The following is a 21,610-nucleotide window of genomic DNA, read 5'->3' as shown; positions in this document are numbered from 1 at the left end:
GGGAACCTCTCAGCCATTTGCTCGTCGGCGCGAAGGGGGCAGTGTGCTGCTTTGTGTGGCGATGCGAGGCGTGGTGTGGCAGGTGTGGCGTTCATCGGCGGGGGATGGGCTTTTATAGTCGCGACCGGGCTGCGAGAGCCTGCATGCCGGGCGACGCGTGGCTAGAGCGGGCGGGACGCGCGTCGGTGGCGCCTTCACTGCGCCGCCCGTGAGGCATCAATGGAAGCTGACCGGCGCGGCAGCGCGACAGCCTTGGCCAGCCTCGCATTGATTCCCGCGGGAACCGAGGCGCCGAGGACGACGAAGCGGCGTCTCGCTGACGCGGCGGGCCCATCCCCGTTCTCGCCAAAATCGCTTTCCCCGGCGCCCTCAGGCGCCCCCCAGCGTGCCGGGTTCGGCCTGGGTCCGCCGGCGCAGTTTCGGCCCAAACCGGCGGAAAACAGGCTCCTGGGAACGCAGTTGGGCCCATTTTCAGCCGCCGGCGACAAAAAAACGCTTTGAGGGGGGGTGTTGGGGGCGCGGCTGGAGATGCTCTAAGATTGGCCGCTGTGCAGATTGCCGGCGCTATTGTACATTACGTTTTTCCTTCTAATACATGCGAAAATTCTAAACACACGAGCATTTTACAGAGTTTTAAGTGTTGTTTCGAAACAAATCTTCTCTCCCCCTTATTTTCAATGGGAGTGGACCCCTCTCTTTAAGTCCATTCAATTAAAACCAGCCATGTATGTCAGTCCGTTGATCCCGTGAAAACTAGTCTGTGCGTGTAGCATTCCTCTAATACATGGACAAAAAAAGTATTATTGTTCACAAAAATAAAATAAAATATAGTATAAAACGTACGTGTCTAAAGTACTAGTATACTGGAATCAAACATTTTTACCCTCACGAAAAAAGTACTAGTACACAGGGTCTGTTTTTGGAGGCAAAGTACTTTTTTTGAGAGAAAGGCAAAGTAGTAGTATCGTTTTCTTTGGCTCTGCCACGGTAGCAAGGAGCCGTTTTTCTTCTCTCTCTCTCTCTCTCTCTCTCTCTCTCTCTCTCTCTCTCTCTCCTTGCTTGATGTAAAGCAGGGAGCTCCTATACGTCGCTCATTGCGGCAAGTAGTCGCAGTTTTGCACAGGAGGCGGCTCACCTCGGCCGGCCCTTTCGCTTTACTTCGCGGGATGAAAATATCGCTAAAATAAGAAGCGCTCACGATGCGCAACCCACTGCCACACGCGACCAATTGCGAAAGATCTGCAGCGCAAATGTAAAAGAAACTACCGACAACACAAAAAGTAAAACGAAATCACGAAATTCCAAAAAACATGATGGCGAAGGAACGAACACAAGACCTTACGCACGGTAACCACGTCCACAACCATTGTAATAACAAAAGTTATATGTCTATAAGGGGCAGCCAAGTACATATGATCTATTATACGACGCAGATTAAAACTTTTAACGAAAATTCAAACATGATTTTTAAAAAGGAAAAACTTTTTGAAACGCAAACATTATTTGGGAAAAATTAGTAATGGAAAATAAAAAAAATTTGAAAAACAATAACAAAACATAAAAGGTGAACATTTTTCACAATTACAAACTATTTTTTAGAAAACTTGAGCATTTTTTGGAATTTGCGAATTAATCATGAAAACATGGACATTTTCAACTTTGTGAACAAATGTCGAAAACTGTAGCTTTTTTTTGAAAATATGACAATTTTTGAAAATAGGAACATTTTTTGAAATCCGCAGACATTTATTAATTTGTCATCAAAAACCAAACTTGTGGACATTTTCTTAATTTGTAAAAAAACTTTTGAAGCATGAATAGTTTTTGAATATGTGAACAAATTTTGAAAAGGAAAATATTTTTTGAATTTGTGAACAAAATTTGTAAACAGGAATATTTTTTGAAATTCCCAAACATATTCCAAATTGTGAACAAAATTTAATCATGTGATTTCTTTTGAATTTGTGAATTTTTTTTGGAAATGGAAACTTTTTTAAAAATATTTTTTAGTTTTGGAACAAAATTTAAAAACGTCAACGTTCAAATTTTATGTAAACATGAACAATTTTCAAATTTGTGAACAAAATTTTAAAATCACGAACAAATTCTGAATTTTTAGAACAAACTTCAAAATGAAGAAAAAATCTGAAAATCCCAAACAAATATGTTGACTTTGATAGCAATAATTCAAAACGTGAACAAAAACTAAAATACAAACATTATGTGAACTTGTGAAGAAAATTTCAAAACAGGAACATTTTGAAATGACATATATATTTTGAATTTCTTGAACAAAATTTGAAAATCCAAATAAATTTGGAAACACGAACAATTTTTTAATCTGTGAACAAAAATGTGAAAAAAGAACCTTTTGTTAAATTCCCAATTTTTTTAAAATGTGAACATGTCTCAAATTTTACGGATATTTTTGGAAAATGACCATTTTTTAAAATTTCAAACGTTTTTCGAAAGAAAGGACATTTTCAAAAAATAACAAAAATTTCCGAACATGAACTTAGTTTAAAAAAGATAAAAATAACCTTAAAAAAAGGAAAGGAGAAGAAAAAAGAAAACAGAAAGAAGAAAAAGAAACAAAAAAAGAAAAATCAGAAAAGAACCAACAAACTGGTTCAGGGGTTCCCAAACAGGCTGCCTAGTTTTTTCTGTTGTTGAGGGTTTAAACCAAGATTTATTACTCAAAGTCTATATGGGGTGGGATACAAAACGGATTGTGGGGAGCACTGATCCAGACATGGCGTCCCTGATCTACTGATTGAGCAAACCTGGCCAACCTATCGACATCACTATTAGTAGCTCTGCCTTCAAAAGTAATATTACAATTAAACAATACAAGACGTTGTCTAATCTCAGTAATAATGGCTCCATAATCTCCTCGACTTGCTCACTGGATGTCTTCAACCACCTGCTTGGAGTCAGAAACGAGAACCAAATTTTGCATTATCAAATCTTGCGCAAGAGATAGTCCTTCCTTGCATGCAATAGTCTCCAAGACTGCTACATCTGTTATTCCATGTATGACTGGCGTAGAACTAGCCTGAAAAAAAGGCTGGCTAGTTGTGGTGGTTGTATGTGCACAGTCTACCTTACTGGGCCGACCCATCGCGTCGCTGCTCAGTCCCTTGTTTGTGCGAAGCGCCGGCAGTTTGACGCAAAAGCGAGGCAAATACGATACTCCTATAGAGCAACAACACAAACATCCATCGAAGAGATCTTTTGGGCCGGCCAACTAGCTTTAGCATTAATACGAAGTTATGGTCTCGTTTTTCCGGTTTTAGGCATTTTTTCCTTTTTCCGTACTTATATTCTTGCCATTCTTTTCTAAAATGTTCACTGTTTTAAAGAGTTTTTAAAAAAGATCACCTCCTTTGAAAAATTACAGACATTTTAAAACTATATGAAAAAGATTAAATAGATGTTCTCCTATTTAAACTATTCAGTTCATTATAAGATATTGTTCACAAATTGTAAAATATTCATAATTTATTTAAAGTTGTACAAATATTTTTGAAAAAAATAACTTTTAAAAAATCAATAATAATAATAATAATAAAGTAGTAATAATAATAATAATAATAATAACAACAACTTATCGTGTATTTATAGAAACAGTTGAAACCCGCTACAAGATGCAAGCACGATAGACACACCTAACGGGGCTAACTGGGCGGGCCCATCTGCGTCGTTGCGCCATTCTCTGTATTTAGTCGACAAACTTGACACACATATCAAAATATAAGAGGTACCTCAGGAAGGGTTCTTGCTTGAGAAGTCGGCAGTGGGGTGATGCAAGTAAGCGTTCGTTGGGCCGGCCAACATTGGAGGGTTCAGCGCCCAGTGCTGCCTTTCCAAAACAAAATATAATGATTTGCTACGGTTTTCTAGTCCGTAACTTATTATATATAAAAAATATACATACTTTTCTATAAATTTTGCACATTTTATAAAATACGTGAACACTTACTAAATTTGTGAAAATATTATCCATGAGCATCTATTTTTAACAAAAATATTATTTTTCAGGAAAAAATAGGATAGTTTTGGAAAATCATGTGGACATTTGTTTAACAAAAAAGTAATGTATTTATATGAAAATTGGTCATTTTCTAAACGTATGGATATTAATTCATTTGAAAAACAGAACACTTATTTGATATTTCAGGAACAACTTTTTAAGGCGATTTCCTGAAATTTTGGAGATTTTTTTTAATTTGTGAAAGTTGTTTGAGACTTAGAGAAAAATAAAAAGGGATGAAAGAAACCAGAAAAACCTCTTGACTATAGTGGAGAAAAGAATAGAATTAAAAATAAATAAACTAGAGTTAGACTTCTCTCAGAACCATCTCGCCCGAACAATATGGCCAGCCTAGTCATGGTGCTCGGCCGCTTCATTTGTGCTATGCGCCGTCTATTAGCCCGCACTGCTGGGTGAGGTTTAATGGATCGGCCCAAATCGGTATTCACATTTTTGTTAGTTTTTAGTTTCTTTAATATTATAAAAATTGTTCTAATTTTTTTAGAAGTTAACACAGTGTAACATTTTTTATAGTGTAATTCTCAAAAGAATATTCTGATAGCATTAAAAATATATCCGTTTTATTTTAAAATATTCACTTGTTTAAAAAAGTAATGTATTTTTAGAAATTATTGTAAAAGATAAATAAAATGTTTTATTTCAACAAAAATGTTTCAGAGTATTAAAAAATGCGCGTTTCTTTAAAAAATTCATATGTTTGAAAAATGATTACATGTTTTGTATTATTTGAAAACCTTAAAATATGTATTTTAAGAATATTAAAGACTTATTAAAATCAACATAATTTATTTCAAAACTATTAAACGTGTATAAAAAATGTTTTTCGTGATGTATATGCAAAATGTACAATGTGTCTCAGAAATGTAGAAACGAGCTGAAAGAAATAGAAAACCAATATTAAAGGAAAAACGGAAAGAAAAAGAAGAAAAAACTGAAGAAAAACAGGTGCAAACAGTAAAAACCGATAAGAAACCACAGAGACAAGAAATATACACGCTTGCGTTGTTCCAAAATTGGCCAGGCCAGTAGCCTCCGCGTTAGATGCGAGGCAGAGCTGTGGGTTCTCTGCCTTGAGCCTTTGAACTGGTAGGGCTAGTAGCTTCGGGACTTGTGCATCTGATGGAGGCCTGGCTCACCCATTTATAAAACAGCGGTGGGCTAAGCCTACTACTACCTCCGCCCCGGTTTATTAGTCCCTTTAGTATATAGTTGTCTAAAAAAAGTCTCTTTCGTATTTTGTGCTAAATTTTAATTATAAATTTAACTAACAAAATGTTAGTGCATGTGTTCCGGTTTATTAGTTCCTTTAGTATATAGTTGTCTAAAAAAAGTCTCTTTCGTATTTTGTGCTAAATTTTAATTATAGATTTAACTAACAAAATGTTAGTGCATGTCATAGAAAATTATATCGTTGGATTAGTATTTGAACATAGTTTTTAATGATACTATTTTTTGTAACATGCATTAACGTTTCATTAGCTAAGTCTAAGATTAAATTTTGACACAAAATACGAAAGGGACTAATAAATCAGGACCGAGGTAGTACGTACTAATAGTGTACTTCTGAAATTCCTCAAAAAAAGTAGTACGAAGCGCCTTCTTTTTCCTGAAGAGAATGAGAGAGACCTAGGTGGTGTTTGGTTCTCTAGTCCTAGGACTTTTTCTAGTCCCTAGGACTTTTTGAAAAAGACTCTTAAGGAGGTGCTTGTAAGGACTTTTAGCAAAAAGTCCCACCCTGTTTGATTTACTAGGGACTTTTTCTAGTCCCAACATAAAAAAGTCCCTGAAACCAAACACCCCCTAGTCATAGTGGCACCGTATCTCTCGTGCACGAGTAGGGTCCCAGAGAAGAAGTGAGACGAACTGGGCAGCACCGAGAGAGAGAGAGAGAGAGAGAGAGAGAGAGAGAGAGAGAGACCGGGTCACCGTACGTTTGGTCCCGAGTTAGCGGCGCGATTTGCTCCGTTCCCCGCGCGCCGGCCGGCCGCAGACGTGCCTCATGCGCACCCACAACACAACCACAGCCACATGCGGTGCATGCTGTCCCGCCCGCCGGCGGCTTTGCGAGTTGAACTCCGGTAAAACAAAACGAAGCGCGTTTGATCATGCCGAATGTGGTTCGTTTTATATGTAGTTGTATAGGAGTAGTTGGCCTAGCTAACCATAGCTAGCTAGGTTATCGATCCAACGCACGTACGTATTATCACCAGTACACGTCCTCTCCCTCGCAAGTCTCAAGTTGGTTTCCAAGGTAGGAGAACGTTGGTTTATGTGAACCATTTGGAGACTTGCAGTTTCAATAGTACTCCATGTGTGTGTGAACGCTTTCACGACAAGAGAAGAAGAATAAATTCAGTCCGTCATAGTAGTAGGAGTAAAGCTGGGTAGCCGGGGGGCACGACAAGGAAATTGGGCAGCGTTCGGCGCCACCTTGTCTTGTGCTTATACATATGGCCGGCCACTAGGTACGGCAGCACTTGTCTGACCCGAACCCGACTACCCGAGTGATCAGGGTAGGGCGAAGGAGCCTGTCACGTCCACCAAAGACCCCACGTAACAATCATACAAGCTTGGCAAAAGGAAAAACACGAGGCTGTGCAGGCGTCGCTGCCGTGAACTTCACATGCGAGCCATGAACCCGGGCCAGCACTCCATTCACACACATGCATGGCGGTGCGAGATGGATGCATGCATGAGTGTGCCGGTGCCTACGATACAGTTCATGGCTTTCAAGTTTGAACTGTCGGCGCGACCCATGTCTTAATCGAATCTCAACCAATCAGCTACTGATACTGCATCAACGGACGTGCTAGCGCGGCCAGACAGTGACGTCTACTTGTTTACTAACGAGGCCAAACTAGTGCAATTATCTGAGAGAAAACCACAGGTTTGCTTGCAATTGCACTGGTACTACGACTCGACGAGATCCCTCGTGATCAGCTGGTCCACGCGGCGGAGGAGATGGTCCATGCCTCCATCCATGCTACTCCCACATCAACAACCAACCAAGCTCGCTAATGGAGTAGTAAGTAGGATTAACAAGTGATGCAAATCAAAGGCCTATGTACGGCACTGGCCTCTAACTTAATCAGATGTAGGGTGCTAGAATGTCATTGGTATTAATATTATTCAGTTAACCGTACTTATTGTGTGTGATGGGCTACTAACCATCGGTTAATGCTAATTAAATCACCAATCTTCGAACAAAAATTAATGTTTATGGGCGGAGATGCTCTCACGTTGTCCCATGCATACACAGTGGCCATACATGCGGATTTGCCTCGTGTTGCTACCGAGGTAGCCTTCTCTACCTTTTTATATGAGTCCTTAATCTTATTACCTGTAGTACTACTAGTTAAATACTTGTGTACCTCCATGGAAATACTTAGAAAGCACAATAACCAAACAATTCTAATTTTGAAATATTTGTCAAATTGAACATGAATAATATGTGGAGCGCGAGATCCTCCGGTCCGGCGCGAATGAGCTCAGCGAGTCAGCGGCCAGCTTAACCCAGTCGATCTCGTCGGAGCCGCTATCTGCTTTCGCCTTGGCGGAGGTGACGGGAGGTATTGGGAAGAGGAAGAGGAGGAGACGGGAGGGGAGTGGCGAGGTTCAGAGGACTCGACCGAGTAGGGTTTGATTAGGGTTCAAACGACCGGATGGGGTTTTCGTACGACAGTGAGCCATATTGGGCCGGCCTGGCGACGATGTTCGGGCGTGTCCAGGCCTCGTCATATCCGTCTCACATATGGGCTGGGTAAGGGGCTGCCGGACAACCCGGACGTTTGGGCGGCTACATGTAGCGAACTCGCTCGGGTGGCCTTTTCGGTGACGGTTGTTGTTCTAGTGCGTTGGTTTTTTGGGGTCTTAGTACTACGACTATCCGAATGTCCACAATAATATGATTTGCCGGGCTCCGATAAAGGAGGGGCAATGAGGATGGCACACCATCAGCACCCTACAATGCTTGTAGTCTTACCTACGAGATTTACAATCATGAATGTAATTGCTATTGCTTCTTGTGTCTTTTATACTTGCAGTGATGTTCGATGAATAGATCAAAATATTCTTCACGTGTCTCTTTCTCGCATGTATCAGGAACAATGGCCGTGTCCTTCTTAGTACCAGCATATAAGGACACGTTCCTATCTATCCTTCACATCATTATACATTTCATCGTCACTTTGATCGAACCGGAGGGGCCTAACGTGATGTCGTAGGCGCACGTACACATCGCGCGGCTTTAATTCCCTGGTAAATCATATGAGCCGACAAACGATCGAATACCCTGATCAGCGGAGGGCGCAAGGCCTCGCTGCCAAACCAGACTCGCCACATGGTCTGGCAGCGGCCAGATCCACCACCGCCGGCGACGGGCGACGCGAGATCTGGTGGAGGCGAAGTCGGGGACAGATGGGAAGCCGCCGCGCGAGCCATGAGCGGTGCGGTCAAGGAATCGACGACGAGCACCAAGGAGCCGCCTCTGCCTCCACCTTCTGGGCAAGCGACGACCAAAAGCTCCACCGAGCTCTGCATCAACTGCTCTCTCCCAGGTCATTTTGCTCCTCGCTGCCCTACTATCCGTTGCGAGAAATGCAACAAGTTAGGTCATATGGCTCAATTATGTCAGATTCTGAGGCCTTGGGAGTGTGTTCCATTCATGTGTGGCTTTCAGTCGCCTGGACAGGGGTTTTTCTATATTCCTGATATGTGTGCTGCCAAGCAGAGTGTAGAAAAAACTAACAACGTGGTGATTACTATTGTGGAGGGGTGTGCTACTGTGAAAGAGATTGAGCAGGAATTCAATGCCATCTTTGCCAAAAAAAACCTGGTAAAAAGAAATGGCGTTGTACGGCCCGTTCCATTGGCCCTGCCCAGTTTGTGATGCGATTTCCTAATGCTAGTGAAGTTGAGAGAGCATGTTGTTATGGGAAACGCATGCCTCTGAAGGAGGGGACTATTGTGGTTTGTATTACTCCTTGGACTGCTTCGATAGGAGCTAAAGGAATCATGGAGAAAGCCTGGGTTAGGGTTCGTAACATTCCTATAGAAAAGAGATGCACTGAACATGTGGCATATGTTGGGGGCTTGGTTGGGATAACATTAGAAGTTGATGAAGCTACTGTTCATAAGCCTGAATATGCTAGAATCCTTCTTGGGTGCAGAGAAGTTGAGAAAATTTCCCCCTCAGCTGAAGGGATGCTGGGGGAACAATACTATGACTTTTTTATGAAGTGGAAAAAGTTGTGACAGTAGGGTTTGATAAAAGCCAGTCTTTCATTGCTGTTGACAGTAGTGCATCTCCTTCCTTCCCCAAGAAAGCGAGGATGGAATCATATCCTGCTTCTTCTACTGGGCAAGGGGAGACAAGTGCATCCATGGCCAACACTTTCTCATCACAGAACTATGACAAAGGGATGCAGCGGTTGACTACAGTTGCTGAAAGTGAAGAGGAAGAGGAAAGTGATGAAGGTAACCATACGGAGCTGCTGATTGAAACCATGGCCAGAGAACATGCTGCTGGAAAAGTGTCTTATTGTGGTTCGCAAACTGGTAATACATCATATGGAACAGTCTCTGAGGAGCTGGAGGTGGATGAGATGTCTGGATCTCCCACAAATGATGTTAATATGCATAAAGGTGCTTGGGGGTTTATCACTCCTATTCCACCCTCACCTCTGTATCTCTGTCAGGATGAAAACACTCATGGAAACACATTTCCTTCTTTGTCAGATTATGTGGTCTGGCCTTCATTACCTCATATTGTGCCACTGGAGGAGGGGTCCATGGAAGGGGGAGATAACTGTAGTGCCTATACAGTTGAGTCTCCATCTGGGTCGCCAATTCATGATAATGGGATCCGCGAGGAATTTGCTCCGCGCAGGCAGATGCAGAAGCTGGAAAAAGTGGGAGATGTGGCTACCAACAGGATGAGGAAACGTGACTCGGAAGGTATGAAAATGCCCGACTCAAAAAATCAGTTTTCTGCTTTGTCTGATACTGCCATTATATTACGTGCTTCTTTGATGGGAGTGCAAGTTCCGGATGATGATTTTGCTACTGTAGATATCTTGCGCGAATTAGAACTATCTAGAAATTTGTTGCATGATAAAAATAAGGATGCTAATCTCCCTAAAATAACCATCAATGATGGGTTAGGTAATGATGTGCCTCTTTCCTTAACTTGGGACGATTATAATATGGGTGATGAGGACTCTTTTATCCTTGTCCAGTCTAAGCAAAAGAAAAAAAAAAGAACCAACGCAGGAAAACGGTGATGGTGTTATCTCCTAATAAGTCTGTTAGACCTACGACAAGAAGTCAAAAGAATAAAGGAGTGGGTAGGGCTGCTATGGATCCTGGCAGACCTACCAGAGTAAGGGATAAGCCCGAAAGATATAAATGAAAGGCATCTTTTGGAATTGTAGGGGGGCAGGTAAAAAGGGCATGTCTACCTGTCTCACTGACATGATAAATGCTAATGAGTTGGATTTTATTGGTCTACAAGAGACTATGAAAGAAACCTATAAACCTTCCTTTTTTAGGAAGATTGACCCGAACCAAAAGTTTCATTGGGAATGGGCTCCTTCTCGGGGGAAATCAGGTGGTATTCTTTGTGGGCTTAGTAAAGACAATTTCGATATCCTTATGACTAAACATGGTAAATATGTCCTACAGCTAGACCTGTTCGATAAGAACAAAAGCTGTAGTTGGGTCTTGATGGCTGTATATGGTGCTGCCCACGATGAGCAGAAACCTAAATTCATTGCTGAACTATCTGCTATGTGTCATAATACTAGCAAGCCATATCTGGTTGGGGGGGGGGGATTTTAACATCATCCGTCATAGTGGGGAGAAGAATAAAAAAACACCTATGTCTCACTTCTCTGATGTGTTTAATTCTGCCATTCACCTACTTGGGTTGAGAGAGATCTGTATGACAGGTGGATGTTATACTTGGTCCAATAAACAGGACAACCCAACTCTAGAAAAACTAGATAGGGTTCTTATGTCCCCTGATTGGGAGGATTTATATCCTCTTGCCTCTGTTCATAAGTTGGTCAAAGAGCTATCAGACCACAACCCCTTGTTGTTAGATAGTGGGAGGGTTTCTTCTAGAGCACCAGGTAACAGGTGCTTCAAATTTGATAATGCATGGCTTAACAATCCAGAGTTCCTCCCTCTGGTATCTGAGATTTGGTCAAGGCCGGTGTACACTATCAACCCCATTGACTCCTTGAACATTAAGCTGAAGAGGTTTAAGAAATTCTTTAAAGGATGGGGTTCTAACCTTTTTGGTCACAACAAAATCAGAAAAAGACTCATCAAGCTCGAGCTTCAGGAGCTTGAAAAGCTGGAAGAGGCTGATGGGCTGTGTGGGGAAGCTTATACTAGGAAGCTGGAGATTCTAGTAGAGCTCAATGACATGTATGTTGCAGAAGAGCTTCATTGGCACCAGTTTTCTAACGAGAGGTGGTTATTGAAAGGAGACAATAACACTGATTTTTTTCATAAAGTAGCTAACGGGCGACGTAGGAAAAACTCCATGATTTCTCTAGAATGTGGGTCTGTAACTATAGAAGGTACCAAAAACCTACTTGCCCATGCTACTAACTATTACAAAGCCCTATTTGGACCGGCCCCTGGCAATCTTTGCCAGATTGATGCAACATTATGGTCTCAGGATGAGAAAATTACTCCTGATGACAATGATGACTTGACTCGACCCTTTTCTCTTGATGAGATCAAAAAGACTTTGTTTGCCATGAAATCTAATCGTGCCCCTAGGCCAGACGATATCCCTGTTGAATTCTATCAACATTGCTGGGAGGTGGTAGCTCAAGATCTATTGCACCTGTTTGAGTGGTTTCATGAAGGCAAGTTAGATGTGCAACGATTAAACTACGGCATCATAACTCTGTTGCCTAAGTTGACAGATGCTAATAGAATCCAGCAATATAGGCCCATTTGCTTGTTACGTTGCCCCTACAAATTACTTACCAAAGCCATGGATATTAGGGCCAGCAAATACGCTCATAAGATATTTAGTATTCAACAGAATGCTTTCATTAAAGGGAGGCATATTGTTGATGGCATCCTATCTTTACAAGAAATTTTGCATTATACTCATATTAAAAAGCGAGTGGGGGTGATTCTTAAACTTGATTTCGAGAAAGCTTATGACAAAGTCAATTGGGAATTTTTACTCGATTGCCATGTGAAACGAGGGTTTAACTCTAAATGGTGCGGGTGGGTCTCTCAAATTCTTAGAAACGGCACGGTAAGTGTCAAGATCAATGATGAGGTAGGACCATACATCCAAAGTGCTAAGGGGGTGAGGCAGGGTGGTCCTCACTCCCCTTTCCTATTCAATCTTGCTGCTGACTGCCTGACCAAAATGGTGCTTACGGCCCAAAAAAAAAACGATCTTATCAAAGGGTTAGCTGCTGATCTTATTGAGGATGGGGTTTGCATCCTGCAATATGCTGATGATACGGTGCTTTGTTTCGAACATGATATAGACAAAGCCATCAACGTCAAACTTTTGCTCTATCTTTTTGAGATTATGTCAGGATTAAAAATCAATTTTGAGAAGAGTGAGATCTTTAGTATTGGAGGTGACAATGATATTGATCTAGCTTATGCTGACATGTTTGGATGCCAAGTGGGCTTCTTACCTATGAAATATCTTGGAATCCCAGTTACATACTCCACTCAAGAATGCGGATTTAGACTTCCTTGATGGAAAAATGGTCAAAAAGCATGATGCCTGGGTCGCCTATGCGGCTTCCTCCGGGGCCAGGCTCACTTTGTTGGGTTCCAGTCTAGATGGGATTCCCTCGTACCTCATGTCGATGTTCCTCTTCAATAAAACATTTATTGAGAGGATGGATAAACACCGTAGACGTTTCTTTTGGAGGAAGAAAAACAAGAAACATGGATACCATATGGTTAAGTGGACAAGAATATGTCGTTCTAAGAAGATTGGGGGTCTGGGTATCAAAGATCTTCATAAGCAGAATATTGCCCTACTCGCTAAATGATGGTGGAAACTAGAAACGAGTGATGGGTTATGGCAGCGTATAGTAAGGGCAAGATATTTCAAAAATAAGACTGTAGCTAATATTCGGAGTCGTTTCTCTGATTCTCCTTGCTGGAAGGCTATCATGAAAGTCAAAGAGTCGTATATGGCTGGCAGAAAAATCATTATCGAAAGTGGAAACCTGACTAGAATCTGATACGATCCTTGGGTTGAGAATATCACATTGAAAGATCGTTTCCCTGATCTGTTTAGTATCTGTCAAGACCAGGAGTGCACTGTTGCATCCTGGGTTGCGAATAACTATGAACTAGGCTTTAGACGCAGACTGGTTGGCATGTTGGGTGAGCAGTGGGCTTGGATGGTAATGGAAGCAAAAAAGTTGTTGCTGAATGATTCTCCAGATAAAATTGCATGGGCTCTTAGTAGTAAAGGCAAATTTACTACTAAATCTATCTATGAATGGTTGGAAAGAAACCTATCAGGCCCCAACTATAAAATGGTGTGGAAAGCACCTATTCCGCTAAAAAATAAAATCTTCTTATGGCAACTGTTTCAGAATGCCGTGCTGACTCGGGATAATATGCGTATTAGGAATTGGCCTGGCAATCCTGTGTGTTCTTTTTGTACGGATATAGAAACAACAAATCACTTATTCTTTACTTGCCCACTTGCTCGTTCAGTTTGGGGAGTGCTGGGTGTGACGGCTGGGACTTCTCACTGTCCTCAATCACTTTTGGCAAAGTTTCGCTTGACTCTATAAGTTTTTCCCAGGAGGGAAGCGCTTTTATATGATGATCATTGCTGCCATATGTTGGGGGATCTGGAATCTCCGCAATAAAGTTACATTTGAAAAATATGTTGCTCGTACCCCTCTGGAGGCTGTCTTCACTGCCTGCTCGTTTATGTTATATTGGGCAGGTTTGCTTAAGAAGGAAGAGAAGGTGAAGTTCCAAGCTGGAGTGAAGAGGTTAGCACACACGGCTGCTGCGCTGGCGGACAGGTCCTTCCCGCGTGGCAGACTTCTCTTGGGAGACAGAGATGGGATCCAGATTGGTTAGATGGGATCGGCGCTTGGATCTTTCCTTTTGTGTTCTGTTGTCCACTGGGGTTTGATGCCCGCTGGCAATTGTGCTTCCTGGTAGTGGTTCGCCTAGTCGTAGAGGTTTATTGGCAGTTTCATCCTGGGATCTCCCTGGGTGTTTTTTGGTTGGGCTGTGGCATGTAAGTGTCATCAGGTTTTCGCCCCATGGCGGATGGTCCGTTCCAGGATCGTCCTGCGGTGGATTTCCTGATGATGCGCCAACCCGCTCTCCCCTTTCAGTCTCATTTTGCTTGCGGTTAGTCCTATCTTTCGGTCTAGTTATCTTTAGCAAGTGGATGCTCGATACATAATTTAAAAAACAGACTGATGTATTTTCGTTGATTGCAAAATTAATGGAAAGGGGTTGTGAGCCCGGTTGGAAAAAATCTATGAAGAGCCTGAACAACGTTCTTATATTAGTAAGATGGGAGGAGTAAATAGTTGTCCTAGTGCATGCAAAGACTTGCAACATCAGAAGAAAGAGCCAACTTCTGCCCAAATTCCAAATGTGTTACCAAGGACGGACAGTTTGACTAAATTGTTGACGACCGAAACGTGCGTGTGAGGAATTTGGCACGCAAGTCTGCCATTGTTAGGCTGCTCCTAAATCTGTTTGAATTTTCTTCCTCCAGTTTGGGTTTGACAGCAATCACCGTCTCTCTGGCCGGCCGACATGCTGGACCGTCAACCAGTGCAGTGAATCCAATCACACAACTAATTGCGCCGACAGTAGAAAAAATAAGTCCACTAGGCGCGCTACTGCGACTGCGACGTGGAGACGGCGAAGCGTACGTCGCGCCGGAACAAGGCAGGCCGTCGCCATTAACAGCTATCGGCCGGGGAGGCGATGCGGAAGTGCGACCAACACAGACAAAATTCTTTCGGCCATTTTATGCTGGGACGGATGTTGCAACAACCACCACATTGATCGATCCATCCATCTCCATCCACATATAGGACTCTGCTGTCGCCGATTTGTCGTTTTTTCTTCTTTCATTTTGTCAGACTTTCCGTGTTGGGTTGTGTGCATCCTAGTTATGCAGAGGCCGGGTGTTACTCATAATGTTTTGAATCCGCTTGATGCTACATTTCAAGATAATACACTACAACACGGTCAGTAATTGGAGGCGTTTTTGCAAGGGCATTTTCTAAAACGCCTTAGATTAGCTTACTTAGAGGCGTTCTTGAAAAATGCCTTCAAAAGTCCCATGCCAGCCGGGCACTTACGAAGAATGCCTCCAAACAGTGGAATTTGGGGTGTTCTACAAAGCGCTAATACATATTTAAAAGCATTTTCCAAAACGCTGGAATATGTTGAACATAGAGGGCGTTTCTGAAAACCGCCGCCACAATTTGAAGGCGTTCCGCAGCAAAATGCCTCGTAATCTCAGTCAAAATCGCTGGACACAGCCTTCCGCACTTGCAACCCACTTAGGTCAATATAAAAATATACTCAGCCAGCTTATGGAACAACGAAACAGAGTGGCGGATTGGTTGCCGAAGTGTGTTGTTGGTCGCTGAAATATCACGGCCGAGGCTATTTAAATTTTTGCCTGTTCAGAAACGCTAGTAGCAACTTATTTAGCCCCATACCGCTTTGGGAGCTCAAATTTGTTTTTTTCAAAAGGGGAGCCACCTAATAGCTGATAAGAATTTTCAGAGAAACCAGAAAGAGCTGCGGGTAAAGGAAGGCTGTCTCATTCATGCTGTCAAATATGTCTTTCCCTTCGTGACTATAGTTAGCGTTTTTCTGAAATGCCCTCTTAGACTTTTGAAGGCGTTTTTCGAGCATTCAAAGGCATTTATTAATGCCTCCTAATTACTAGCGTGTTGTAGTGATAAAAGCGACCTTTATCGAAAAAATCTCCATCCACATATACATAGGCCACCCGCGGACGGAACGATCGTGTCATTGCATCATCGTTCGTTAGCAGTACACACCCACACCAATCTCATCTGATCCGATCTGATTCGCTTCCATCCGTCCGGCAGCGACCGGCCGTCTCTACAACTTACTTGTGCGGATGGCCGTGTCTGTCGATCCCAAAAATGGCTCCATGGCAGATGTGGTTGGAGCGGTGGGTTGGCCGTGTACTGCACGTACTGTATTTCTCTTGAGAAGATGTGCATGCGGTATTCATTGCGGTTGCCGGTTCTTGGTGCACCTTGCCCCTCCCCGACACACCCACACTCGCAATGAATTTTTCGGCAAGTTGTTGAAACCATCTGCGAAAGGCTCTGTTGGAGAAGCTGTTTATTCATACGAGAGAAGAAGAGAATAAGAAGAATTTGCTTTCTTCTTGCAGTAGCTCTCTATCAGTCGACGCGGAACGACAGTGAGGCTGCTTGGCAAGCTTTCCGTTTCGAAGGTGCTAAAAATCAGCCCGGAGGCCTTTTGTGTAGGAAATTTAACAAGCGCCTAGATGACGCCGACTGATGGCAATTAGGCAACAAGGATTAGCACCAACCACAGCAAGCACCCACCATTTCCCTGTAAGAACTGATCTCCTTGCCAATGAAAGAACCTGCCGGGTCGATGGCGACTGCTAACGACTGCCCTGGGAGGAACGCCAGTTAATGAACGGAGAAGCCCCAACAAAATTCATTGCCTTTGTACTACCACTGTGTGTTGCTGGCTCTTCCGCTCTTGCATGACAGCTCGCGGTAGCTGCAAGCATTTACACTACTCCTGGAGTACTCTTGCAATGGCAGTGGAAATGATTGATACTACTCCTAGAGTGATCACTGTTCGAATGTTGCGTAAACTGTAATGAAGGTGGAGATCAGGACACAAACATTGGACCCTATGGTTCGTGCCGTGCGGTGCGGTGCATGGACGGGGACGGGCACATATGTCGTCGGCGGAATCCGCGGTTCAATGAAGCGGAGTGCGAAAGAGGCAATCACAAGCCTACGAGTTTGTCTGAGCCCCTCTCTCATTTGGCCTGGAGCGCCATTTCAAAAATCTAGACGTGCCATTGTTGTCCGGAGTCATGGAGTTTTTTTTAACTAGTTATATTTTGCCATGAAACATTCTCTACCACCCGGCCTTCCCAATCCCAAACTAATCGAAACGACGGCCGATAAGTGTGTGGCCACGAAAACATGACCCAGCCGGGCTCCTCAACCATGACGCGCATCGTCCGTGCTGCTCGGCACCCTTCAAACTCTGCACATATCCCACACCGTCATCACTTAAGATCCACAACCCGAGCAAACACTAGCTTCACTTCACTATCCACATCACTCAGGACCGACGAGGAAGTGTTGGCTGAATAGCGATGCTACTTTCGCCCGAGTTATGTGAATTTGCGGCTTGTTATGTGTTCATTCGCTCTATGTTCATTATTTCGTTGAACATCAACGTATTTTCATGCATAGCAGTGGCGGAGCTTAGTGGAGGCTAACCTGGGTCATCGCCCCCAGCCAATGGGATATTTTCATACTATTACTCAGTAATTTATTCGGAGAATCAACGAAATCTGGCCCAACCTTGATTTGGGTTGCACCGAGGGAGACTAGTATAAGATCTGCCAATCTTTTTGAAGATACAAAACATGTTAAAAAAATTTGAAAATATTTGGAGACACACATCCATGTTTGATGTACAATCTCAAAAAATTTAAGCTCCTAATTCAAACTACACTTAGAGAAATAAAAAAGACAAAATCAGATGTGAATAGTGTCAAACACAATTCACCCAAAGCTGACACTATTCACAATTGAATTTTTCATGTTTTTAATACATGGCCAACATTTTTTCTACGCACATTTAATATTTTTCAATTCCTCAGTCAATATTGTTCAAATACTTGTTTAACTTATTCCAAATGCTTGATTACTATTTTCTAAATACATGATCAACTTTTTTCACAGACATTGTGTTTTGTATATATTTTCCGCATACATGAGAAACCTTTTTTTATACACATTTAACAATTTTCAAATGCTTAGTTAACATTTTCTGAATACATTGTCAACGTTTTTCTATACACATTTAAAAAGATTCAAATAGTTGATTAACATTTTTCGAATACAATATTAGCATCTTTTATTACACGGTCAACATTTTTCTCTATACACGTTTTAACATTTTTAAATGCTTGATTAACTATTTTCAAATACAAGTTTGACATTTTTCTTGAATACATGGTCAACATTTTTTAATACACATTTAACATTTTTGAATGCTTGATTAACATTTTTCTTCAAATGCTTTCTTAACTTTTTAAATACATAATCAATTTTTTCTCACACATTGCATTTTTTTTGTATACATGAGAAACTTTTTTTATACACATTTAATATTTTCCAAATGCTTGGTTAATATTGTTTCAATTTTTTTGTAAAGTATTTTTGTAATATTTTTATTTTGAATATTTAAAATTACAAACAAAAGTAAAAAGAAGAAAAAAAACAAAAAGAAGAAGATCGTGGCCTCCCAAGTGCATGGGCCGTCCCAATTAGGGAGGCGTACGTGAGATCATGCTTGGTCTCACTCTAAGTGAGACATGGAGCTGCCCCATCTTTTTGGCACTGATTAGAGGCTGAGCTCAGCCTGTTTGTAAATAGCGTTGGGGCCAAGCCTATTACGTACTTTTGGAGTTATGCACTAGTGATCATTGAAGTTGCGGTCAAAGCACACTACGCTCACTGAACTTCAGAATACGCTCAATACGGTCATTGGATACGAGTTACGGTGATTATATGGTCACTAGATCACTGTAGAGCATCGTATTCTATCTGCATGACATTTTGTTGACTGGTCATGTCCTCTCTCTGTCCAGTGGGAGCCACCTGTCAGTTGGCGAAATAAACAAATAACATAATAACTGTATGCGCAAAAAAAAAAAAGGAACTGCACGCTAGAGGAGAGGGATTCGAACCCGAGATCTCTGGGCTGGAGACTACGATGGGTAGGGTAACTACTCGACACAATATATTTTAGATGCTAAGAAGAGTAAGAAGTGACCGTACGTTTGGTCCTGCGTTAGCGGCGTGATTTGCTCCGTTCCCCGCGCGCCGGCCGGCCGCAGACGTGCCTGATGCGCACCCACTCCACAACCACTTGCCACAACCAGATGCGGCGCATGCTATCCCGGCCGCCCGCCGGCGGCTTCGCGAGTTGGACTCCGGTAAAACAAAAGGAAGCGCGTTTGATCATTCCTCACTACTCCCTCACTCCTTCCGTCTGTTGATGTTGTTGTTATTGTTCCTTCAGGACAGGTCAGGTCAACCTTGGCTTGGGAGTTGCCTTGGTACAAACAAAGACGGAAAGGAAGCCTGATCACGTCCAGCTGCAGCACTGCGCCCTCGTGGTCTGCACGTTGACCAGCCGGCTAGCCGCGTAGTCTACTCCCGTCCAGCCCAACTTCATATGATGCGCTGCTTCACCATTTCAGAAGAATGAAAGAAAAATCTGGGTCAGGAGAATGAAGAAAGAAAATCACAGTCTACTCCGGTCCAACCGAACCGACTGCATGCTCATTCCTCATAACTGAACTCACCGACGAACTCTCTTGTCTCGTTCTTTTGCTGCAACTGCGTCATCAAAGAATGGACGGGCTAGCTAGGTATAGCAACACGTAGCAGGGAGGAATGAACGAGAGTGCCCACGCCTACACAACACACGCGTTGGCGCGAACGGCCGCTGCGTGGATGCACGTCCACGACACCTCTCCATCGACTCCGAGGTGCTACCTACCAGCCCGACCCGTGATACATTGATTGATGGATTGAATGCCGAATGCGGTTCCGTTTTCTTTGTGGCTTACCATGGCTAGGTTATCGATCCAATGCACGTATACACAGCTACATGTCCTCACCCTCTCGGATCTTTACGTTGATTTCAAAAGGTAGGAGAACGTCGTTTTATCTGAACGACTTGCGGATTTGCAACTTCAATACACATCCATCCATCTCTCTCTCTCTCTCTCTCTCTCTCTCTCTCTCTCTCTCTCTGAAAGCTTTCACAAGACGGAGAAGAAGAAGAAATTCAGTCGGTCATAGTTGAAAAAAATAGTTGGGTACATAGCCAGGGAGCAGGACAAGGAAATTGGGCAGCGTTCGGCGCCACATGTCTTGTGCTTATATGGCCACTAGGTACGGCAGCACTTGCCCGACGGACCCGGGTGATCAGGCCAGGGCCAGCGAGCCTGTCACGTCCACCAATATAACAATCATGGTTCCCGCGCGCCCGTAGTTGAAGTTCAGACCCATGGGCAACCGTGTGGGCATGCAGGCCGGAACCCCGGCCGACACTTTATTCACACACATGGCGGAAGCCGCAAGGCATGGAAGCATGGGCGCTTCGGCTGATTGAAGCTAAGCGAGAGCGCCCATGACACCAACTCCAACGGTAGAACGGAGCTCCGCTTTGTTCGTATTTTGTCCATTTGAATCGAGAAAACGGACGGCCGTCTCTGGTTTTAAACATTCGGCTACTGATGTACCCAACCGGTCGCCACATCTCAACTCGGTCGCCGCATCTCAACTTGTCCGTCTTGGACTATCTTAAAAAAAAACGGCCGCACATTTAAAAACATACAACAAACTTGATTACAACTTATGATAAACTTAAAACAGTCCACAATAGTCTAGGCCGCACATCTAAACTTAATTTAAAATTAAAAAACATAAAAAGATAGATTTTGCCACCGACGTGGCCGTCTATGATGCCGTTGCCATCCTCGTCTTCCATGGTGAGGTTGATGTAGGGCGGTGGCTGCCATAGATGGGCTGGCGGCCCCTACGGCGGCTACCAGGACGGAGGCCCCTGCACCACTTCTGGCCGTGGCGGGAACGGCGACCAGGTGTCGGCGCCCACCCACACGGGGCGGCACAGACACGTACTCCGGCGTGCACATCACCGTCTCCGTCCATGTCCAGGACTGTCCCACCAATGCCACGAAGGGTGGTTCCTCGGCGGCCTCCTCCTTCACCTCCTCCATGGCCTTCTCCTTGACCTGCAGCTCTAGGATGGCAACGTCACCTACGGTGGAGAGGGCCATCATCACATCGAGGCCCTCCCATTGGGCACAGTCGTGCTCCCGGACGGAGTCCTCGAGCACCCTCCTTCACCAGCTCCTCTTCCTTCTCGGCGGACATGGGAGCTGGTGGTGGCGGGGAGGGCGAGGGGGGGTTCATCGTTAGCCCGCGCATGATTGCGCGACGGGGGCGGGCTGAGAGCGCGCCCATGGTGGGCTCGGAGCACGACCGACAAAGTAAGATTACCGCTGCAGATCGTGCTCGTCCCGGAACCACGTGTTCCAGAGCGGGGAGTCGATGGCGTACCTGGCGCTGTTGACAAGGTTTGGCGGCAAGCGGCGGTCGATCTCGTCAAGCCGGACGCGGCCGCTCACCGTGATCAGAGGCACGGGCAGCCAATCTACAGACAGGTGCTAGTTGTTGGGAAGGTGGACGTCGCTCC

Source organism: Aegilops tauschii, chromosome 3 (assembly GCF_002575655.3).
Source record: "Aegilops tauschii subsp. strangulata cultivar AL8/78 chromosome 3, Aet v6.0, whole genome shotgun sequence".
NCBI classification, from domain to species: Eukaryota; Viridiplantae; Streptophyta; class Magnoliopsida; order Poales; family Poaceae; genus Aegilops; species Aegilops tauschii.
This window is presented reverse-complemented; position numbering follows the sequence as displayed.